The 26,102-nt window shown below is 38.8% G+C and overlaps 1 protein-coding gene across 1 annotated transcript in view; it reads left to right on the forward strand.

Annotated features, from left to right (window-relative positions):
• LOC102301797 (zeta-sarcoglycan) overlaps positions 1-26,102 on the forward strand; it is a gene marked incomplete at its 5' end in the record, with an annotated part of 177,496 nt that overhangs the window by 12,536 nt on the left and 138,858 nt on the right.

Here is a 26,102-nt window from a genome sequence, read left to right on the forward strand (position 1 = left end):
ACACACACACACACACACACACACACACACACACACACACACACACACACACACACACACACAATATGGAGGACTAGGTGGAGTGACTTCCAAGTTAGGTGAGTGGCTACAGTGGATCCCAGCAGCAATATCTGAGATCTCTGTCCAGAAGAGCGCAGTACTAGGAACAGCAAAGATACTGCACAAGACCATTAAGCTCCCAGGCCTCTGGCAGACAACCCGAGCTTGAAGGATTGACAGCCTGCAGGGCCAAGAGGGGAATTTATGCAAGCAAGTTATATGGAATTATGTAGCAAAGTCACCCTTCGCTTTGGCCTTCTCTCGGAGAGCTTCATGATGTAGTCACCTGAAATGTTTTTCACGTCACAGGGCCTTTTCAGGGTTCATACATGGAATTTCTTGCCTTCTTAATGGGGTTGGGACAATCAGTTGTGTTGTGCAGAGGTCCGCCAGCTTCAGAAATCACAAGTTAACAGCACCTCAGATTAGATCCCAGATGAATGCCACAGTTGCAGTAGCAGATGTGTCTTTACATTAGCTGTTCAATCAGGTCTTTATGGTCATTTAGCTGCTAAGAAACCACAAAAGCAACAAGCAGATGAGAGTTGTGTGGGCCAAGAAATAGAAGGAATGGACATTAGACCAGTGGAAATCTGTGCTTTGGTCAGAGTCACAATCTGAGATCTTTGGTTCCACTTGTAGTGTCTTTGTGTGAAACAGAAAAGGTGAACGGATGGTCTTTACATGCATGGCTCCCACTGTGAAGCATGGAGGAGGGGGTGTGATGATGTGGGGGTGCTTCTCTCGTGACACTGTTGGGGATTTATCTAAAATTGAAGGCACACTGAACCAGCAGGCCTACCGCAGCATCCTGCAGTGACGTGTCGTCCCCTCAGCTTTGCATTTAGTTGGACCATCATTTATTTTTCAACAGGACAATGTCCCAAAACACACCTCCAGTCTGTGTAAGGGCTATTTGGCCCAGACCTCCACAGTCACCTGATCTAAACCCAACTGAGATGCTTTGGGATGAGATGGACCGCAGAGTGAAGGCAAAAGAGACAACAAGTGCTCAGCATCTCTGGGAAAACCATTTCAGGTGACTGCCTCATGAAGCTCATCGAGGGAATGCCAAGAGTGTGCAAAGCAGTAATCAAAGCAAAGGATGGCTATTTTGCAGAATCTAACATATAATACATGTTTTGAGTTATTTAACACGTTTTTGTTCACTAGATAATCCCATATGTGGTCATTCATAGTTTTGGTGCCTTCAGTGAGAATCTACAATTTAGTAAAATTGTAAAAAATTAAAATAGTCATGAAACTAAAGAAAAAACATTAAATGAAATGGTGTATCCAAACTTTTGACTGGTAGTGTGTGTGTCTGTCAAAACATCTCCAGCACTGAATATTCTCACTAATATTGGACACTAATATATGCGTCGATCAAACATGGTCAGAACTGATTACCAGAGTACACCAGGGAAAAGAGGATTTTATGATCTAGGTTTCCAAGCTTGTATTTGTTTTTGGGTTTTTTTTGTTTTTGTTTTTTTTAAGATCTTCATGTTCATTGTTAATCCTAAAAACAATATAGTATTTTAAAGTGCATGGTCATCACTATCATCTACCATATTTGTTCTCCAGTGATCAAAGTCTGGACAACAAAGTTTGTACTTTCAAATGTACTATTTTATTCCTTAGTTGATATGAACCTTTTCTGCATTTGTACTCTGTGGCGCTGGTGGAGGATCAAAGTGTGGACTTTGGATTACTAAAATCAATGCACAAGTTAACACACGTTCTCATTCTGTATTTTGATATTTCTTTCATCTCTCACCCTGTATGATTTCTTATTCATGATGTCCTTTGATTTCTCTCTTTGTTCTTGCGCAATAAGGTGACTTAGAATGATCTTTGAAAAAAAAGGTTTGACTTTCTGGCAAGTTTAAATGATTAGTAATCTTTTTTAACTTTCTTTTTCCCTTTCTTCTTTTCTTTTTCTAAGGGAACTAGGATGTGAACTTCTTTTCAGTCATGGTACTTTGTTTGTTTGGTGAAACACATGGTGACAGAATTATATTCAAGTTGAAAAAAACAACAACATCTAAGCAAGTCAAGAACACTTCTGAGTAGGTTGATGTATCATTGTCAAGGTCTGCGACGAAAAGCCTCCAGGAATATAAATGCAGAAGCTTTACAGCAAGGTGAAAAACTGTTCGCCCTCAAGAACAGGAAGACTAGCTTAGACTTATCCAGAAAACTTTTAAAAGAGGCTGTTCTAAAGATGTTTTTCTTTGCTCAGATGAAACCAAGATTAACATGTACCAGAATCATGAGAAGAAAAAAAAATATGTAAAAGGGAAAAATTGAGCATGATCTCAAGTATACCATATTATTTGTCAAACATGTTGGAGGCAGTGTTATGGCATGGACTTGTATAGGTGCCAGTCGAACCAGGTTACTAGTGTTTATGATGATGTGAGTGCTGATAGAAGTAGCAGTATGAATTCTGAGTTGTACAGGGTTCAGACCTAATCAGACAACACTTCACAGTGCAAATGGATAATGACCAAATCCTACTGTAGAAGCAACCCAAGAGTTTCCCAAGGTAAAGAAATGAGATATTCCTTAATGGATAAGTCAGTAACCTGAAGTTTGCGCAACAGAGCATGCCTTTCAATTATTAAATACAAAACTGAATGCAGAGAGACTCATAAACAAGCAGCAACTGAAGGCTGCTACAGTAAAGACCTGGCAGAGGTTCTCCAGGGAGATTTTTTGGTTTTGTTAAGCATCTCACTGCATGTAGTGCCAACTAAGGACCCTCTGTCCATGACTCTTACCCTAACCATTCAGTCATTTCGGAGTGTTGAATGGCCTAAAATGTGCCTGAAATGTCAAGCTAGTTAGACCAAATTTATATCACATCTGCTGAAGTTTATTAAGGTGTTATCAATTTATTTATAAACCAAAGTGAAACTATTCCTTTACATTAAAATCTCACATCTCAAATTAAATTAAACCAGTTCTCATTGGCCACCAATCATAATGATTGTGATTTGCCTATCCATTTATATCATTTCTTCTCATCATCTAAAATTTATACTGCAGAGATTAGACACAGTAACTAAGAACATAAAATGTGTAGGTTAAAAAAAGAAAATTATTGCAACAATGAAGCGTGTAAAGTTAAGAATATTAATACAAACACAATTTTGACCAGTAACCTGTTCAAAAATCATCGCAGTTAACATCATTGTTAACCATAAATCATGTATATAGTCCATTAAGCGAGTGTGGAGTATACCAGGCCCAAGCACACACACACGCAGATCCGTATTGCCAAGGACCACATTTATTGATGTTAACACAGCAGACAATAAGACGCACAGACTGACAGCTCTCGATTCCAGCTGATGTGTGTCTCTTTTCCCTTAGCTCTCTTCCACTCCTCTCCGCCTCACTATATATAAAGGGAAGGAAAACCACCATCAGTCCAAAATCGCCATCAGCTGTTCTTACCAGCACCGCCCCGTCGAGCTCACTGCACCACTCCTCCCATGCAGCCGCGCCCCGGACCACACCTCCGCCACAGCGAGGCTGAACCTCAACTCATTAGCACAAAAAAATGACATGAGATGCTTACCATAAGCAAAATGAACACCCAAACTCATATTCTGGTACATTTCATGGGTGCTTATACTTGCTCTAGGTCTCACATTTTTCACACTTGGCAAACATATTATACACTGACTTATAAAATAATATCTGACCAGGGTGTCACTAAGCACTCATCATAAAATGGTGATCTTTAATGTCAATAGTACACTGCCATCATACTCAGCCGTAACTCATTGCAAACACCCCTCCCGCTACTCCTTTCCTCCCTCCTTTTTCCGGGGCTCCTGATTCCCATCTTTTTCTTTCATGCTTAATCTTTACTTCTCTTTTATCCATATCCCTGGCTGCCTTTCTCTCCATTTACGTTATTGTCTTTGGAAGCTCAAAAGTCTACGGTCTTTGTGGGAAATCTGTCAGTGTCTGTGTGTGTGTGTGTGTCTATATAGGACAGATTGCCAGACTTCCTGCCTGAAAACAGCGGGGATCAAAATAGATCAGTGATTTTTTTTCAGTCCTCCTCCTGTTTTTCCACCTCTACAAAGAAGATGATTGGAGAGTGTTTTATATTCTTTGTGAGATGCCCTCTTCTGGTAGAAGACAAAAGTGGAAGAAGAAAATATGCAACGAGGGTTTATGTTTAAAACACAATAAAAATAAATCAAAATTGTTGAAAAGGGAAAGTGAAGAATGAAAATGAGGACACAGGGAACCAGAAGATGATATCAAAAAATACAGAACGGGCAAGTGAAAAGAACAAATGATAATTGGTGGTTGAGGAGAGAAAAGTAGATGAAGTTACATTATAAGAGGAAATGATGAGGGGAAGAGGAAAAGTTATAAAAGTGATCTGATTGCATCTATTGTATCAGCGGAACAAACCCGGTGCGAAGATTTCAAAGCATTTGATTTGAACTGGTTCTGTAGTCAATTTCCTCTGTGTTCCTTTTGTCTTGCTCACACAGAAATACACACACGCAAATGCAGCACCCTTGATAGATCATTGCTGATGACTAGCAAATTATTGCCATTATTGTGTTTTCACACTGTGGGAAATTAATTTTTACTGGGGAAGTAGTATCGTATTGGCTACTGTGTAAATCAAATAAATAGACAGACACACGGCCTTTAACATGACAATGTTGTCCACAGTAGAAACAAAGTATTAAACACTACAAACAATAGTCTCCACCAAATGTTTGATTATTGTGATTATGTGGTTCTCTTGAGTAGTCTTTATTTATTACAACATTTTCCTAACAGAACCGTAGAGTAGTTTGTGTGTCCCACCTTTCCTTTAATTTGCATACCAGCTAACATGTACATTAAAAATATCAGCAAATATATGAAATACATTAAAGTAAAGAAAAACAATCTCAGTTTTCTTATCTGTGCTAGTGAAAACAGAACACTCATGATTAGGGTTTACTGAACTGCACACTCGGACCAACCTGCTTTCGATGCCTTCCAACTACTTCAACATGAGCTGGGGGTTATCAAAACCTTAGAAAATCAAGGCATTTCCCTGCCCCTGCAGAAGGAAACAAAAGCAGTACGCACAGGTATTAATGTGGTTCTCCCAACAGAGCCTTCATTATGTGCATAGAATTAGAAAAGTGAAAGAAAGACACCACCCCTCAATAAAAAAAAGAACAAAAAATACTTTTGAGGTATACCAGGCTTGAGTGCCAAAAGATTTGTTCCCAACACAACATCCTGCTTCACTTCAGACCCAACAACACTTCAAGGATAGAAAGCCCAAACACAATGTTGTCTATACAGTCCAATGCAAGGGGAGGTAGATAGACCTATAGGGAGTCTAAATAACTACAAGTGCATGGTACAACACAGGAGATTGTGCTCTTCAGTTTACTACTCAGAAGCCCACCTGCATCTAAAAGATAAGGGGAACTCCTCCGAGGGCAGCAGTGTGGACATTTTGGACAAAGGAGAGAGAAAGAAGCCAAGCATGTCAAAGAAAAGAATGTCTCAGCCAGATATCTGACTGTTAACAACACATTTTTTCATCACCATTTACACTTTGAATCATTAAAGTGTTGGATAGTAACATGCTTTGAATTAGTTTTATTCTTGAAAGAAATTTACTAACTTCGAGCCAGTTAGAACCGAGGAAGCATCCTAGTAGTTCAGTCAGAAAGAAGTTCAGATGTCTTCTACTTAAACACTGTTGGGTTAAAAAAAATATTTTTAATCAAAGCTTCTCAATATTCACCATGTCTGTGATTGATAATGTTTTGCTTCTAAATAATCAACTAAAATAATAAGATGATAATTTAAATACATTTTAAAATTCCATATTCGATATACAGAAATTTCCTTTGTTGCAGCAGTTGAAATATTAATGCCTATTTAGTAGCTAGGGGATAGCAGATCATTATCAATTAGCATACGTTTGACTTTGTAAGTGCTCTTTTCTTTGAATGGCTAAACCCTCTCTCTCGTAACACCCAGGAGTAGATTCACGGTATCATATAGAGTAAAATATTTACGATCTTGTTCCACCCTTAAACATGGCAACAGTATGCTGACTTCTCATTTGAAACATGTTGTTATTTGTTTAACAGTTTTACATCACACTGAGCTGCCCCAGTCATTATCTGACAATGTACATGATGTTGACATCCTTGTCACTGTGATATACTGCAGTATCGAATACTAATGTTAGACTATTATTAACTCTAGTTACATACTATGGTTTTGGATATGCTATCCCATATTACATTTTCGTTGACTGTAAACAGCAAAATAAAGAAGCCAGTGTTAATAATGCTAGCGTTTAAAAGCCCTGTTTTGCCCATGAACAACTTATCCAACTAGATGTGAACAATCTTTTAAGTTTCATCATCATCACTGGTGACCAGAGATGGGTAGTAATGCGTAACATCTCCACATGTAATTATTAGTCATTATTAATCTCTTCCTCTCTACAGCATGTCTTTGTCCGCAGCATGTCTTTGTCCTGTCTTCATCCACTCACCCCAACCAGTCGTGGCAGATGGCCGTCCCTCCCTGAGCCCAGTTCTGCTGGAGGTTTCTTCCTGTTAAAAGGGAGTTTTTCTTTTTCATTGTCGCCAAAGCGCTTGCTCATAGGGGGGCATATGATTGTTGGGGTTTCTCTGTTTTCCTTGTATTACTGTAGGGTCTTTACCTTACAATATAAAGCAGCTTGAGACAACTGTTGTTGTGATTTGGTTCAGTCCCCTGCCCTAGTTACCACCTTTATAAAAGTGGATTCGATTATTTTTGGCTATAATGCACAGTGCCATGTTTGGGGAAAAATCACTTCAGCAGAAACACCTCCAAAGAGTTGTCGAGTACAGTGGTGGAGTGATGATCACATGGCCATGTTGTTACAGCCATGGAATCCGAGCATGTTGCACTCACTGAATCTTCCATGAACTCCTCTTTGTCCCAAAGAATTCTAGTCAAATGTGAAGCCATCTGTTCAACACCTTAAGCTTGGCAGAAACTGGGTCCTGCAACAGGACAATGATCCAAAGCACACCAGGAAATCTACATCTAAGTGACTAAGGGGTGATCAAAAGTGATCAAGGCGTTGCAATGGCTCTGTCAAAGTCGGGACTTTAACCCAGCTCAATTGCTTTGAAGGGATCTTAAGAGAGATGTACATGAACAAATTCCCACAGATTTCAATGAACTGAAGTAAAGCAAGAAAAAAAGTCATACAAAAAATGATTACTTCAAGTTATTTCTGTTAAAGGTGATCTTACAGGCTGCATGTGGTCTACTTATTTTTTCTCAACACTGCATACAATCAAACTTATGTTTTTTTTCTTTTTTATATGACTACAGTTTTTAAGATGTTATAGGTCATATTCATCACATTCATCACACACGTTTCCACAGACCAAGAGTAAGCAGCCATAACACAAAGCTCACTAGGTGAAAACCAAAAAGGCTTTCTGGCACTGGATTCTCCTTTCTCTGGTTAATTGCTATGTAGAGTCAGCTGTACTGGAAAAAGTTGCACCTAAGGCAGAACACACCCATACAGGGTAAGAATCGCAGAAGGCCCTGCCTGGCTGCAAGAGAGAATTATTCTCATGTAATGATATTGCTCAGTGTGAGCTATTGCAACAATGCCATTGGCATTATATAACTGGAATTTGTTGATGGGATGCCACCTTTAATGTGTGGTAAGTAATTATTATAAAAAAAAATAAATTTGAAAACATGATTAACCACTGAAGGGCATAGCACTTAATGAAACACATCAAACTATGAATGATTAGTTCTTGGGACAAACTTGCCACCTGCTTGGATAAAACTGTCTACACTATATTACGAAGTTAAATATGCCTTTACAAATTGTTTTATATGAGACTGGATGCATGAGATCGAGTTAAAAAGAACTGTTTACGTCGGAGCTGCTCGTGTTTTTAACAAGGGAATCACTATTGCTTTGTCTTTGTTACGAACAATATATTGGTTACTGAATAACTCTCTGCTGAGAATTCTCTGCATTATACCCCTATTCAGAGTTTATCCATAGTCATGAAGGCAAATCCAATGAAAACACAAGAGCACATTCATCTCTCATTCATTTTCTGTTATGGCTGATTTTAGTTTCATATTGTTGCAGACACTTGAACTTTTTTTTTTTAAAGTTGCTCTAACAATATTAATGCAATACAAAAGGTTACAAAGCAATGTAAAGACATTAAAACAAAAAAAGTTATTAGGGGCTAAAAGGACTTCTTTAAAGTTTAATGGGACATATAATCAAACTTATTAAATAGTCTTTATTTATTCATTTATTTTTAATATCTCACTGGGGAACAGTCTGTTAATCCAAATTACCACTAGGTGTGAATGTGCGAGTGAATGTGAGTGTGAATGGTTGTCTGTCCCTGTGTGTTGGCCCTGCGACAGACTGGCGACCTGTCCAGGGTGTACCCCACCTCTCGCCCTATAACAGCTGGGATAGGCTCCAGCGCCCCCCGCAACCCTGAAAAGGATAATCGAATGGATGGATGGATGGAACAGTCTGTTCTAGTGTTTTCAGCTCCCCACTGCTACCTCATGGAAACAGAGTTAGTTTCTTTCATCTTGTCACGAAACAAGATAACAAGGAGTCCAGTTTAATCCGGTGGTGGAACAGTTGTTAATCCTCCTTAAGTGACACCTTTCGCCAAAGGCCTATTCTCCAAAATTACTCAATGAATCTAAGGTTTTTATTAGCCTGGTTAAGATAATCTGATTTGTTTAGTGCTTCAAAAAGTTTAGTACTTCAAAAAGAGAGCACAAGAATGAGTTATAACAGCTGTACTCAGTCATCAGAGATGGCTAAAACTAGCCACGCGCTCTCATGATCAAAAATAAACATGATTAGTAATTCAATTAATTTTTTTTATCATATAGTGCCAAATCACAACAACAATTGCCTCAAGCTGCTAATTATACTACTGAAGCAAGGCTAGTTGGAAGAGCTCAAAATTTCACCTCAGTGGAAGAAGAATTTCTGTGTAGTGGTGTAGAAAATTAGTCAAGGTGCTTTGTAATATTAATAATATCACACAAATAGCTGACAGAACAACAAACATGTATGCAGTCCTCATGCTGCTCAAAAGTTTTCTCTCCAATAGCGTGGCAATCAGTTGTAACAGAAAAAAATGAACCATATTACATCAACGCTACAGTAGCCTAACTACGTCATAAAATTTGTCATGAAAATCAAAGTTAAGGATGATGTACAACAAAAAGAAGGATAAGGGTCAACTTGAGCAGCAGTGGTGGTGATATAATTTTATGGCAAAAAAAAAATTGCTTGTTGGACATTTCCTCAGACCATTTCAAAGAGCTTGTGATGCAGCCTAATTTCTTTATGTTGCCCATAAATATGTGAGCGGTGTTCCAGGAAATGTTACTCTTGGCTAATAATAAGGTATAATTTCCTCCATCTCTTAAAGTAATAAATTATATAAAATTCTATTTGATATACTGTAACTATACATATACAAATTACAGGTTCCTCTCATAAGATTGAAGTAGCCATGTTTGGGGGAATTTTCAAATACAAAAGCCATTTTAAGTCCATTATCCAGTTAGTTTACACTGAATAAACCTGCTCCTAGGTAATTTTGACCTTAAGCATACACTGCTGGTTGAAAATCAAGCCAAAGTCATTTATTCCGTTTATTTGTTGAAGCGGAATGTGTAGTGCTTTGTTGAAACTTGTTGCTGAATTGTATGTGTACTTGTTGTACCCTGTTTCAGCTGAATTTTAAATACTTTAGGTTTGATTTATTGTTTAGTACTTATTAGCTTGGATTGCTAGGTTCTAGAGGAACAATCCACACAAGGTAATGTTGCAATGGGATTGTACATCCTGACCAGCTAGTGATGTATACACAGTCGAGCCTCTTTGAAACAGCAAAGTTAACAGCAAGGTTCAACTCCTAAATGGCCTGTGCCACTTTGACTTTGTTGCGAAACAAGACAAAATGTGTCAAAGAGTACATTCTGTGCCATTTTGAAGTCAGCTTAGACACCAGAAATTCTCATTTGACAGATAAAGATGATAAAAAGACATCCCTCTGACATCCAACTGGGAGAAACTTACCATTTCTTTCCCCTTAGAGAAAGGAAGGAGAATCTTTCTGACATTTACTGCCATCATATTTGTTTCTTTTATGTCAGATAGAGAGGGACAGGGGTAAAGTAATTTTCTGATTGAAGAAGCATAACAGAAAAAAAAATAAAAACCAAAAAAGAAGACTGACATAAACTAACAAAAAAAAGTAACAGCTTTAGAAATATTGCAAAGGCCAGTCACCATGTTGTTGTTTTTTTAGCCAGAAATGACTATTTTTGAACAATAGAAAGCAGCGCTTAATATGGGTGCAATCAATAGACACAGATATACTTAATAATTAGTTCTAATTCACATTAATTAAAACAAAATCTCCTTGCTAAAACCTTGATTGATTCAGGCATTAGATTGATTTTCACCACCTGAATTTCATCGCTTAATCTGGGAATTTTTACAGTTTATGGGAACTGAATCTCTTTTGGAGTCAGTCCAGACATTAGAGGAACTGCAGTTTCTTGCATTTCCACATAGGCAATTTTTTTTCAGCTGTTACTTATTGAACACTCTAACACTTATCACTAGAGTTCCTACTGGAACTGACTCAAGTATGCTCAAGTAAACTGTATATAACAGCCCTGTAATCCTTAAAGGGATTTAATGTTCCTTCAAATCTCCTCGGCATATGGTTGAATAGCCTGAGAAACCCCTTGATTTCTTATACGATATTTTAAATATTAAGTTTAGCAAAAGATCAGCAAAGTAACAGTGGTTCTGCATGAGCTGGGAAACGTTCGTTTGTCCTAATACAGCATCCTGCCAAATTCAGTCTCCATTTGCAGATGTTTATGCTCCAACAATCTGGACTACACCTTCTGTTTAGTTTGTACATGTCAAACACCTGTTTATTATAATTACAGACAGTGTGACAATTGAATACTATCAGTATGTGAGAAGAACTCTAAAAACAATAAACAATGTAAGATACGAATTAAGATAAATTTGGCAGTAAATCTAATGAATGATTGATTTTTGGCACATAGGAGTAGCAAATAGATAACTCTGTTGGCCACATAGTTCTTTGTAGGGCATTTGAATATGAATTTTCTTGGTATCGTTTTATTTTCTCAGCCATTCTTCAGTAGCCAGCGAAGAGTGACAGGAAAAGAGGGATGTTACGCTGCAGAAACGTGACCTGCTCTATAAACTTTGCTGTCATCAATCTGTATTATGTGCCTTTTAGGGAAGTCACAGGACTTCTGAGCTAAAAAAGAAAAAAAATGCAATCCTGCTCAGTCTGGCAAAACATTCAGCTAACCCTGCAAGGCTGAATATTTTTACTCAGCACCCATTTTAAGCTTTTACTGCACATTAATTCAGTATTTCTGTTACAATTTCTTGTACAGTGTTTGCAGCAATCACACTAATCAGAAAGTTGTACGAATATTAAAATAAATCTTTTTTTTTCAATTGTCAGACAGAATTTTCAAACATGGTAGCAAAAAAAAAATCAAGATGGGAGAATAACTGAGTTTTATGTGCATCAGAGAAGTTTTCCACAGAGCAGTTAAAAGAAACAATGTGCTTTTAAATTATATCAAATAATGAACGCATATATATACAAAACAGGACGACTGTTTTAACTGTATTAAGGTGTAAAGGAGCCAAGAAAATTGCTGTTGAAGATAAGGACAAATTACCAAATTACCTGTTTGACAAATGTGGAACACCAAGCTGCGGTAGAACTGGAAACCCCTACCCTGATTTAACCTAAGATTGAATCTACAGTAAAGTGGTCTGCACATGTATTTAAGAATAAGAAGACAGAGCAATTGCCTAAGTCAACAGCTAGTAGGAGGTCATTACTTACTCCCTGTAATGCACACTCTGCACTGTGAAGAGCTTTGAAACCAGCTTTAACCATGATGAAAAGCAGCTGAGAACAGGACCTCTTTCTTCTTCAGGAGTTTAGAAGGAAAATGGGATTTAGAGATTGATCTGTATTCAACAGTGAAGGATCTGTCGTCCAAGTGTTTTTCCACAACTGCATTTTTGAATGATTCTGGAACACAGCCAGCTACCATGAGGTTTCGATGATTTGCACAATTCCAGTAATGCCAAAATAGGAATTTAGTTTTAATTATATTGAGGGAACAGCTGAAGGTTTTAATGTTAGATATTATATGACAAGCTGCAGACAGATTGATGGAGTTAAAAGAATTTGGAACCACTTTGTTTTCAGAGATGACAGATGGGATGTGACAATAAGTACTTTTCTATGAAGAAACAAGGGAAATCCTTGAACTTTGTGGGACTGTTTCTCTGTAAACTAATTACCATTCAACCCAACAAGTTATTGTGAATATGATGGGTACTGACAGGTTTATAGTTGTGTATTTCCCCCATTAAATCAAAGGGAACATTTTTGTTTTGTTTTGTATGTACACACAGCCATAGACAGTACAAATTACTGTAGGTTAATTGAACATGTAAAGGTTAGGCGTAGCTCGAACTTCTGGCTAAGGTATGTTGATAAGAGCCATCAGTCAGTCAGCATGTTTATGTGAACTTGTGCAAGTCTGTAAATGAGAGAAATACAATGACAAAGGATGAAAAAGAAGACATGTCCTCTCTTGTCACTTCTGCGAAAACCATCCTCATTATTGCTACAAAGGTCTTTCTGGTTGTTTTGTTACTTCATTGTCATGAACTGACTGCAGGCTCGATTGAACCACCCACTGCCTGTAAGACTAAAATTGCATGTTGGCACAATTTTATTTTACAATCACACTGAGAGAGACCCCACCACCACCACCATCCAATGGCTGGATGTCTTCTCAACATCCACTAAGACAGTGTTACAGGAGATTTACTCATTCTGCTGAATTTGTTTAATTGTCATCTGATATTTGTTGTCAACAAGGGATTGGTCTTTACACATATATTCCTTTTTATTGCACTGGTATAAAATAAAATCTGAATGTACAAAGCATAAAATCGAGTCATAAAGACCAGTGAATCCAGCTGAAGCTGGGCTTAAGCTATTTCAAGAATTGCCTCTCTAATTTTTTTTAGAGTCTTATGATAAGATTACAGTTTACTTTCCCCGGTGGAAATGAATTTATGTCACAACCTTTTTTCCAACTGCACCTATGGAACTGGTAGTGATTCATGAAAAGGTCTACTAACTTAATAGACAAATCAGTAAGACATAGGGAGCGCTTAGGGAGTCCTACTATCAGTTTCATTGGATTTATTCTCACAAAAATACTAGGGCTACACTGCACTGAACGCTTTTCCTAAAATTGCCGTTCCTACTCTTTAATATTGCACCTTTTCTGGTTCACTTTATTTTAATCCAGGTATAAATTCTGTGTGAATTCTGACTTTTTATGAAGGACAAAAAAACAATTAGGAACATCAGATCAGTTCTCTGAAATCATCATAGATTTAAACGACTTTATATTCATACCATCTGTAATGATTTATTTAATCTGGTTTATATTATTTAAGTTTTAGATTTTCTATCAGTGCTTTCTTCTACAGGGTATGTGGCACCTTTACACTACTTGTAAAGTGACAAGTAGACCTTGGGGAAAGAATGTTATATCACCAAGGTGATGCTACATTTATATACGTCTCTGTGTGTATGGCTTCAGTGCACATGAGTCATCATTTATAATGTACAGAGTGCACACCCTTGAGAAAACCTCCTCACTTTTTCTGTCTCTCTCTCGACACTTTTGCTAGTGCACTCTCTGCCACTGATGCCCTTTCTTTTGCTCTGTCTTTCTCTGTCTCCAGTTCTCTCTGTCTCCAACTTCTTTTGTGTCTCAGTTTTTCTTCCTCTTTTTCCCATGTGTGTATCTCCCTGTTTCCTTTCATCTTTACTTCCTTCCTGCCACATGTTTCTGCATCTCTCCCAATTTATCTCTCTTGCGCATTGTTTACCCAGTGGCAGTCTGCAGTGACTGACAGCATACAAACAAAGAGTTTTTGGCTATGGGCTAAAGGCTACACACAACCACAAACAAGCACACTCACTTAGTCTCACTTACAAAGAAGATTTTACAAGTCATGTAGGAAATTTGCACACATCCATCTGCTCACTGACACTTGAATTCACATACTAAATGTAATACATATCATTGCTGAAGCAGCAAGGTGATGCAGTAGTTGGCATTATCACCTCACTGCAAGAAAGGTCAAGGTTTGAACCGCTTGATCTGGGGCCTTTATACTTGCAGTTTGCATGTTCTTCCTGTGCCCGTTCCATCTAGTTTAGGTTTTCTGGCTTACTCTCACAGACATGTCAGGACTGTAAATTGGCCCCTCTTGACCCTAAGTTGTATAAACGCTTAAGAAAAATGGATAGACAAATGTGAGTGCTATGCATTCTGCCCTTACACAAATGCACACATTTCTCTATCAGTATATTTATATATCACACTGCTGCAATCTGCTGCACTGTTGTATCATCTAGAGGCATACTTAGACATACACTAAACACTTGAGATGTGCAAAAGCACACAGTTTCACTGTTGGCTGCTATATACATGTTTAATGATAAATAGACTTAAATCCTATAAACTCAGCGCCTAATTTCACTCAGTGCTCAGGAAAGGATGTTTTTATATCCCCACATAAACTATTACAGATACAAAGGAGTTACATTTCAGGTGTGTATTAGAAATGTAGCAGCTGAGCTAGCGACCGGACTTTTCAAAGGTTTATGAAGATATTCCACTTCTCATCCAAGAGGCTTATTTAGTTCTAAAACCACAAGGTGGAGAGTCTCAGGTATTTAAAGCCTAGTGGGGGTTGTCCCTTAGGAGTCATTGATCCACTATTAATCATGTGCACCATCAATTAATACCTGGGACTCTCCACATTTTGGTTTTAGACCCGAAGAGGCCTCTTAGATGAGAGGTAAAACATCTTCAAAAAACTTAAAGAAGTTCAGTGGCTTTCTTTTCAGGCTCCTTCCTGAATGACTAAAAACTTACACAGACAAAATCTAACAACTTTTACAATTTTGTACTAAGGTTTAACCTGCATAAACTGATTTATGTTAATTTGTTTTTACTGCCACCTGCTCTTATTTAAAATAACATTATTGTACCATACCATTATTGTAACCATAGACGTGAACCGGACACACAGACTGTTGTCAGTTTAGGTGGGCTCTCATCTACCCATAACACAAGACGAAGGACATGTGCAGAGACAAATAATGCATCCGGATATTAACATGGACAGCAGCACACAAGCATCTACTATAACTTGTCTGTCAGCAGTGAAGCCAGTAATATTTTCCACTCTGTTTGATATTCAGGTCATATCAGTTCCAGGCAGACAAGTGACCACGTAGTAGGCATGGGATTTCAGCCATATCAACAGTCACTTGTCATTCAAGATAGCCACTGTCACGCACTATTTTTGTTATGTTGTAGTACAGATGTGTAACATGTTGAAAGTACACTGGCTATGCAGTTACATAGCCATTACTACTAAATGTCTGCTCACAAATAATTTATGCATAGTTATACATTATTCTGTTTTCTTATCCTCTTCTCTTTATTTTGTTATGCCACCAGTGGAGGACAGAGAAATGTCTCGGACAGGGTTGGAAAAAAAATGGCAGAAACAAAGATTGGGCAGAAAAGAAGGACAGAAATGGATGGGTGATGGATGAAACCAGACATATTTTGTCACTTGTTACTCACTGTGTCACTCAAAAATCAGACGCATCACAGACAGTAAAATACTGAACTTTGTCCCTTTATTTTCTGCCTGTTTGCCAACAATGGATCAATATAGACTCTGTGGATGAAAGTAGATGTATTTTTGTTATGCTTGTCACTCAGAAACAATCCCAACAGTGGAAGAAGACATGCTCTCTGTGTGGGTGCTCTTTGGAGGCAAATGATTGGCAGACTGGGGAGCTAGTGGCCACAGGATCCAGCAATGATGATCTGTCACCCACAAACCATTAAACCAGTCACATATGTGGTATCCAGGGTAGGATGGATGCCGGTCACCTAGTTTATTTTCGGTCTGCGAGTGAAGGGTGTGAAGCAATATAGACTGACGCACTGACTCTGCAGCAAGACATCATGTCATATGAGTTGCTAATAATAATTTATAGAAGGCGATACAGATGTAATGTCATTGTTACTCAAATACAAAAAATAAAAAATAAAATGAGAAAAATATTTTTTGGAAAGTTTGGTTTAGGTTCTTTTTCACAGCATGATTTTTTTTCTGCATTTTCATCCTTTCAGTGGTGGTTGTGTTCTAGTCATGCTTGTCATGTTTTGAACGCTAAAAAGCATTACTCGAGTCACATAGACACACAAAAGTGGTTTTACTTCCAAATTCTGCCTTCATTGAAGTGAGTGAGTGAAAGATGTGATTGAATATGACACAGTGTTGGCTTTCAGTAGAGTATGTCTTTGCAACTCCAGGCAATGTATGAGGTTTCAGTTTTTTTCTGATATAAACCATGCCATGCAACATCACATCACATGTGCATCAAGTGTAATTTAAACTCAGAATGTAGTGAATTGCTGCTAAATCAGCTGTGGAATTGTATTGAATGGCATGGTTATTACAGAAATGTATTAACAGCTTCCAGTGACTTGATTTAGGCTTAATGAGAATTACAGCTAACATTGCCCATTATTTTGTGTAATCTATAAAAAAAACTATAAAAACGTTTCATCTGCTAGCACACTTATGCTGGACAAGGCTGTTGACATGGATGGCAAATGGAATGTAGCGGCTCAGATCAGACTAGGATCACATAACAGGGACTACTGTGTAAACTATATATATGTTATAGATAAAACGTGGTGGCTTCTCTGGCTATAGAGATATTTATTATCCCTAGACTTACATAAGGCTTCACTTCATGTAAGTCAAGCAGCCTTTCAAGAGTGAGTTGACATACTCATACCACAAGTTCTACTGGGCTGTGGTTATGTTTTTCATTTTGGGATTTTGACTAGCATTCCCTAAAGTACTTTGGCCCTCAGGCATGTTTTCTTGAGCAAACTCTGTTGAAAATAGTATTACTCTCTTCAGGTATTCAGGGAGAAGGTTTGAAGTCATGCCAGCAGATTCAATAGCAGGCATCAGCCCTGTATTGCCCTCTCACTGAAGTTTGCACCCTTAACCAAAGTTTAGAAATGCAGTAATATAAGAAGAAGATTAACATCCAGTTTTTTCATTAAAAAAGAAAAAAAAAGAAAGGAAAAAAAGGAAGAAAGAGGGACTTTTGCTGAGTTTGTTCAGGTTGTCTGTGAAGGTTCTCAGTCATCCAGGTCATCGTAGTCAAAGGAGCTTGCAAAGAAAAGCGTCTGGACTTCTTTAAGTTACTTGAAGACGTTTCACCTCTCATCCGAGAAGCTTCTTCAGTTCTAAGGTCAAATGGTGGAGAGTCCCAGATATAAACCTAGTGGGAGTATCCCCCCACAGAGGGACAAAAGGACCCCCTGATGATCCTCTAATCGCCTGAGCCAAGGTGTGAAATTGGGTGTGGGTCCCAATCAGCCAGAGTTTCGGGTGAGTTCATTGTGAAACCTGGCCCCACCTTATCATGCGAATTCCTGAGAGTCAGATGGCCCAGGATGTGAGTGGGCGTTAAGGCGTCTGGGAAGGGATCTCAAAACTGGATTATAGATGGCAGAGAGTTGGTGTCGTAAACCACCGCCTCTGTTCAAAGATGGTCGCTCACAGTGGACATAGATGGCTTCTTTCACTCCTCTTTCAAACCATCTGTCCTCTCTGTCCAAAATGTGAACATTGGCATCCTCGAAAGAGTGTCCTTTATCCTTAAGATGCAGATGGACTGCTGAGTCTTGTCCTGTGGAGGTGGCTCTTCTGTGTTGTGCCATGCGCTTGTGAAGTGGCTGTTTGGTCTCTCCAATGTAGAGGTCTGGGCATTCCTCGCTGCACTGTACAGCATACACCACATTGTTAAGTCTGTGTTTTGGCGTTTTGTCTTTCGGGTGAACCAGTTTTTGTCTGAGCGTGTTGCTGGGTCTGAAATACACTGGGATGTCATGCTTGGAGAAAACTCTCCTGAGTTTTTCTGATACACCGGCTACATAGGGGATGACAATGTTGTTGCGTCTGTCCTTCTTATCCTCCCTCGCTGGTGTCTGGTCTTCTTTTCTGTGCCTCTTTGCTGACTTTAAGAACGCCCATTTAGGATAGCCGCACGTTTTGAGTGCTTCCTTTACATGTGTGTGTTCCTTCTTTTTTCCTTCAGGCTTAGAGGGAACATGTTCTGCCCGGTGGTGTAGGGTCCTAATTACTCCAAGTTTGTGTTCCAAAGGGTGATGGGAGTCAAAGAGGAGGTACTGGTCCGTGTGTGTGGGCTTCCGGTAAACTTCGATGTTGAGTTTGCCGTTCTCTTCAATGTGCACAGCGCAGTCCAGGAAAGGCAAACAGTTGTCCTTTGTGTCTTCCCTGGTGAACTTGATGTTTTTATCCACAGCGTTAATGTGCGCAGTGAAGGATTCCACTTCTTGTGTCTTGATTTTGACCCAGGTGTCGTCTACATATCTGTACCAGTGGCTGGGTACTCTTCCTTTGAAAGAGCCAAGAGCCTTCCTTTCCACTTCCTCCATGTAAAGGTTGGCTACAATAGGTGACACGGGGGAGCCCATGGCACAGCCATGTTTTTGTCTGTAAAAGCCTTCGTTGTATTTGAAATATGTAGTGGTGAGGCAGAGGAGCTGTCTTCTTGTAGTCGTTTTCTGACAGTCTCCACTGCCTCCGTGGTGGGTATGCAAGTGAAGAGAGAGACTACATCAAAGGACACCATGGTTTCATCTGGATCCAGGGTAAGTTTCTGGACCTTGTCAGTGAAGTCGGTGGAGTTCTTGATGTGGTGTGGGGTGTTCCCCACGAGAGGAGCAAGGATGGTAGCAAGGTGTTTAGCAATGTTATAAGTGGCTGGGTTTATGCTACTGACTATGCGTCTGAGTGGGACAGCTTCCTTGTGGATTTTAGGAAGTCCGTAAATGCAGGGTATGGCATCCCACGGGTAAAGCGGTGATATGTAAGGCGGTCAATGATTTTGTCCTTTTCAGAGTCTTGAAGGCAAGCTATAACTTTCTTTTTGTAGCTGCTTGTGGGGTCTCGCTTTAAGGCTTCATAGGTATTGTTGTCACTGAGGAGAGTAGTGATCTTTGTATGGTAATCTGTAGTGTTTAGGACCACGGTGCATCTTCCCTTATAGCTGGTAAAACAGTGATGTTGTGATCTTTGCTCAGGGAAGCGACGGCCTTCTTTTCCTGTATTGTGAGGTTGGACGGAGGGACTTTGGCACTGGAGAGGGTGGCTGAGACTTTCATCCTGATTTGCTCTGCTTCTGTCTGTGATAATTTATTAATCCGTATGGCAGATTCTGTGGCTGTGATGAGGTCCACTATGGGCAACTGTTGTGGAGAAATGGCGAAATTGAGTCCTTTGGCTAATACTCTCTTTTCAGGTTCAGTGAGATTCCTGTCTGTTCAGGTTGAAAATACTTAATCTCTTGAAGATGACTTGTAAGCACTGCCAACAACCTAGTACATGACTCCTACAGATTCCTGCAGATGTTGCATAAATGCTGAAACGTGAGATTGCTGCTAGCATCAAAATTGCAGTAAATCAGATTCTGTTTTACCTGGGCCAGATTATTTTATTATAACCCCACAACACCATTGAGATGCAGAAGACTCACAGTCTTCTACAACATGGATGCACTATTGATTAAATATGATCTCTGTGTTATGAAGGCAAATAAATGACGGCAGTTGTTCTGAATATCTGCAAGTCAATATTAGCATTTCTGTGCTTCTCACTTGGTACCTTTAAATAGTCCCTGTTCAGACTATTTAGCTAATGCAGTACATGAATGTGGGGGCTGAACCGCTGTTGGGATTTGTGTGTTGCTTTCAAGATGTAGGCTTTACCCTTGAAACCAAGTCGCTGTAGATTCAGACAGTATGTCTTCCCACCACTAGTTTTGCTTCTCTTTTGAAATAAAAACAATACTGGGCTACCAGTGATTGTGGAAACACCCTCAAGGTGACTGAAATTTTAGCACCTTGTACAATATAAATGAATGTATTATACATGTTTAACAACTGAGAAGCTAGTTAAAACATTTTTTCATTATTGTTAATGCAGACTGCTGTGTTTTTATAAAGTATCTGTTGAGTTTTGTTTTCTGGTTTTAGTTCATTTGTCTTTCTTTCCTCCCCATTTCTCTTGTGTTTCCTCCTTGGCATCTTTCTGTCTGTAGTGTTCCCTTATCTATTGTTACTTCCAATTTAATTTTGATAATTGCTTTTCCTTCTGCATTCAGGTCAATATTAGCTCCCTTCGTGTACATATGTGTCTTCATTTTCTGGTTGTTGGTTTATTTGTTCATCTTGCTTTATGTTAGTTTGTACCCTGCCTAATACATTGGGCTTGTTCTTTACACAAACCCAGTTCAAATTGTTAAAGAAGCGTGTGAGTTCTCTGAAGTAGTTCTTGGACTGGTGAAAACAGCAAGCAACAGAGCCAGGCCACTTCTGCAGTAGATTTGTTCACTGTCAATACGATTAAGTTAAAGCATGTATGAGCAGGAGAAGTTTAAAGTTATGGCTGAACTGTCCCAGACATCTTCTGTTGCCCTAACTACAAATGGGTGGACCTCCAGGGCAACGGAAAGCCATGTGACCGTGACCGCTCGTTATATCACAGCGGAGTGGTAGATACAAAGCCCTGTACTGCCCTATAGATTACATTAGATTAGATGAAACTTTATTTATCCCTCGGGTGGGTTCCTCCGGGAAATTCAGTTTCCAGTAGCACAGCACCGACAGAAGTTGCAGAATGTGAGCAGAAATATACCATATATACACATATATAAATACAGAGAATACAAAAGGGATAAATAGAATAAATAGGAATAAGAATACAAGGGAACGGCACATTTCAAGTATTGTGAGTCTATTACACCGTTGGATATTAACAAAAACTATTGCACAGTGAAAAGGCACTACAGCTACTTGTTCCCCCCTCCTTTGTCCCTGTTTCCCCTCCCTCTCCCCTCCAGCTAGGAGTTAAACAGTTTAATGGCGTGTGGGACAAAGGACTTTTTAAGTCTGCTGCATGGTCCTTGACTTTGGGAGAAGCAACCTGTCACTTGTTGTGGAAGTTTTCCATTTAAATAAAGCCTGCAGACGAGCGGTGAGCGGTAGCTAACATTCTTTAATCAAAACACACAAAGAACAGAAAACCAAGCTTATGGAGAGCCTACATGACCGCGGGGCAGACGGTCAGCAGAGTCTCCCTGAGCCTAGCATGGCTCTCAGTTAAATACCTTCTCCAGGAACAAAAGGCAGTACACAGCTGTTTCACATCTTAAGGTTCACACTCCCTTGCTACCTCCCAGAGTCCTCAAAGAGACAAAAGACTCTTCCTGTGGAGCTCTCTGCTTCCCCCATTTGTCTTAATGTATGAGTGTGAGACTTGCTAAAATCCAGTGGCACCAAGGCATCATACAATAAAATAATGTGATTAATACAGAAGTCAAAGAAATTCCTATACACACTGAACAGAATCTTCTGGTTGTTTATGGCCATGTGCAGAGAATGCAGAGGCTGCCCAGCATGGTCCATAATGTCCATATTGCACCTTAATTTGTTTTTATATAAGTGCGTGGAATGAGTCTTCAGTTGAATGTTTTTTAATAGGCAAAAAAGACAAAAATTCGACTCGTCATTTATTTATTTTTGTCTTTTTTTTTCTATTTTTGCTGATCCGAAAATTGATCCGATCCGTGACTTAAAACCGTGATCCGATCCAAACCGTGAGATTTTTGATCCGTTGCACCACTACTTCCTATTCAAGATACTTTTTTCAATTGTTTGGATTCTGCTGTTACCTTAGATAAACTTTAGCTAAACCTTGTTTGCTAAATGTCTGTATGCATGTGGGAGGTGATTTTTAAAGCATTTTTTAAAAATAAAACCACATTTTGTGTGTTATTTCTAGCTTGATATGTGTAACTATAAATGCTTGAGAATACCTTGGGTGTTGTCCAAATATAATAATGACATTTTAATTACCCAACTGCATTGGCATTTATTGACTATTAAATTAAGAGGAAGGAGCTATTGACAAGAACAGTGCACATTATTATTTCTCTTTTGTCTAAGGTTCTAAACCTGCTATGTACAACTATAGTGAGTAAAGGATTAACAAGTAAAGTAAAATGAAAGCTGAATAGAGGAATATGAAGAGGTTAAAATAGATGGAATAATCTGGAACAGCATTGTAAAACCTTCAATTAATGTGTAGTTGAGAGCAATACTACAGATAAGGCTACTGTCACGCCAGATACTTTTTCATGGACTGCATCTCGGTGGTCCTTCAAGCTGATGTGGTAGAGACAGTTAATAGTCCTTTTTGCACACGTCCTTTTTTCCCTTCTCTTCCCACTCACTGTCAGAACTTCAGCTTTCAGCAAGTTATACTTAATGGAGGAAACAGAGTGACTTCTTTTTTTAAGTTACAGGTAATTTAAATTGCATCATTTCAAACAGCTCAGCACATGTTAGAGCAGTTCGGCACTGAATGCCTGCAATAGATACAGTTACTTTATTTCCAAAGGGGAAAAAATGATGGAAAAAGATGGAAAAAAGTGAGAGAGCAGTGGAGAGGAGAGATTGTTTTTAAAGGTAGGGATTGCTGAGCAAGCCCAACTGTAAATTTAAAGCTTACATGTACAGTTTGGTCCTAATTTGTGTTGTTGGTTTTTTTGGGGGGTTTTTTTGATTGGGTTTTTTTGTTTTTGTTTTAAGCAGGCACTGGGTCGGATGTGTTGACATTATAGAGATCCAGAGAGAAACACACCTGGCAACAAATTAAATGATAATAACTTCATGTTATTCAAATTTATACCAGAGAGTAAATGCAAGCTAAACTAGGTAATTAGCAGTACAATTTTCAGTGAGGGACGTCTTGATGCATGCTCAATCATCTAGGGAAGGAAATCCCAAAAAAGTCGATTCTATTCAACTGGACGTAACGTTTTCAGTGGGACAAACGTTTCATCTCTCATCCAAGTGACTTCTACAGTCAGAGACTGAAGTAGCTTAAGTGAAGAAATGGAAACTATTGCAGAATTTTGCAACTGTGAAATTGTGCTAGAACTATAACTTCCAAGCAAAAAGGAAGTGTTTCTGTCATATTTATATATGACAGAAACAGATATATATAAATCATTGACTGGAAGGAGTTTTAATGTCATGCTCACCACTGACATGGAGTTCATTTACATTTACTATTTTAAAATAACTGCCCAAATAAATGCCTAAATGTGTTTTAATATACTTGCAGACTAATAGGAGTTGGTTCTGAAAGGACTTTGAGAGGAGTCATCAGTTTAAACTGATGATACCTAATTCCCCGTTTTTGCTATTTTGGCTTGGAGGTGTTGAAAAGAAGCAATAATGCTTCATGTAACATCTGCTTATGTGTTGTAATAAGCATTCAGCTAAATCAATGAAGAGCAATAAACCTCAGAGCACTAGTAGCACAGGTAGCTGATTAAGCTGGAGCTTTAAAAATAAATTATTAAGTGACTCGATTTCAATTTGAGTCAGATTTTCTACGCTGCACTGCTACACTGGAACCTAAGCTTTCCCCACCTGCCAAATTCCACTCTAACCCCTGAGGATAGCTCTATCAATAACAGTCTTAATTCCATTATAGTGGAGTTAAGACTGTTATGATTGATGTTCTGTGTTATGAACATTAATCTTTCTTAAACTAAAATAACCTATGCAAAGTTTAGGCAGAATTGCATAACAGAAACATGGAGACTTGTTGAAGTATTGAAACAAGTTAAATGATGAATTTCTAAAAATATACATTGATCTTGCACTCATTAAACCTCAAAATAATACACGGGTCCTTTCAGTAATGTGAGTTTTCGGCGCTCCAATGTCTTGAAAGTCGCTGACAAGTTTTTTTGAATTATTTGTCCAATTGTGAGTGGCAAGCATTCATCTAACCACTGAGCCTTGCAGGATTATTTCTTTTCTCTCCCCATTGACCTAACACTTTAGATTTATTTTATTTTTTTACAACAAGAGTGAGTGGGGTGACAGCTGTGGGGCAAGTAGACAAACACAAGTGTGAGAAGGCATTAAACCTTTGCTGTCATTTGTCAGTCAGACTGTCTCTCAGGCTATAGAGGTGAAGTGGGGCACAGCTGTTGGTGAAAGCAAGGTGATGTTAACTGCACTTGTCAGCTTGTCCCTTTGTGATATTCTGTGCAATTTGTGTGGATGAGTGGTTTGTGTGGACTGGGCAAAGCAGCAGGAAACTCTTTGCTGTCATTTGTCAGTCAAAGGTGATTCAGGACGCAGGTGGGGGCTCACACAAAGGAGACAGAGCAAGTGCATCATTTGTGGACACTAAGGGATGTCTATTTGTGTGCAGCTGTGGTCAACGCAACCCAGTACTTAAGAAAGGTTAATATTTGTCATCCTGTGTAGAGCAGTCTCTCCCCTGTAGCTACATCATCATAACAGAAAGTTCACTTACTAAAGAAAGAAAAGCCCTTCCAGAATGTGGGGCCAGGGTACACCCTTAACAGGCTGACAGTTCATTCAAAGAGAGACAGACAGACAACCACACACATGCATCCACATTTACAGCCAATTTAGTATCTAACCATTTCTTGTGGACACAGGAAGCTGACCAGGAGGTTTGCACCCAAAATGCTTTTGGCTCGAGATGACAGCGCCACTGCATCACGATGCGTTTAGATTCCAAAACTTGATTAAGGTTCATACTATTGCATGAGAGTGGTTGGAACTTTTAGTTCAAGGTTAGTTTAACTATCTGTTTTTATGCTTGGTATTGATCTGGTGCCTTAGGTTATAATAGAAAATGTTAAATGGTCAGTTTCAACTGCACCTTCAGTATACAATAAACAACTAATGTAAACAGAAATGAAAAGACTTCACATTATGAGAAAAAGAGACATTATGTCAAGCTGTCTAGCTTGTTTCTCTAGCCTGTCAAAGCTGCTGGAATGCCAGCATATTTTGAAGACACTATCTTGGAACAGTACTGTAATTACTAGTGTGTTTAACTTGAACTCTGTCAATTTCTTATTTCTGTGTTGAGAACTTTGTTAGGGTTGTTTTTAAAAAAAGTAATACATTACACCACAGAGAAAGTAATTCATTACATTACATTACTTTATTGTTACGGTGTTCAATTAACAGGTACAGCTATGGTCGCACACATCAACACGAATAGTATTGACACCACCACTGGTATTGGATCAATACCAGCATATGAACCTTTTCGTGGTGACTGTCATGTCTACTTTATTTATAGCCTATAGAATATTTAAATAACGAAAACTGACCCAGAGTGTTCAGAGTGTTATAGAGATACAGAGGTACAGTCTCCAAAAAAACTCAGTTACTGATGCAGCTCATAAATCATGACACACTGCTATTCCTTACATAAGTTACCCTTATAGGTAAAAAGTATCAGTATTAGCAATACTGGCCCTCTATTTACTTATTATCAAACTGATACAAAAACTTCTAGTACTGCACAGCACTACCGCTGATTTTAGCACAAGTGCTCAAGAAGAAGAAAGCTTGTTTGATTGACTTTTGTTTTCTTTCTATCTGCTTGATATGCAGATAAAATAATCATAGCAACGTGAAACTTCTGACCAGAAGCACAGTAGAAGCCTTGCAGTTTAAAATATGCCTTTTCATCTGGCTGTGATTGTTATTCCCTCGTCAATCTTCTTGATTCCACATGGTAAGTATGAGAACTGATTGTTCAGTTAACAACAAATACTTCCCAACATGCGGTCTAGCATATG

This window comes from Haplochromis burtoni, unplaced genomic scaffold (assembly GCF_018398535.1).
Source record: "Haplochromis burtoni strain Fernald_Lab_line unplaced genomic scaffold, NCSU_Asbu1 Contig_409, whole genome shotgun sequence".
In the NCBI taxonomy this organism is placed as follows: domain Eukaryota; kingdom Metazoa; phylum Chordata; class Actinopteri; order Cichliformes; family Cichlidae; genus Haplochromis; species Haplochromis burtoni.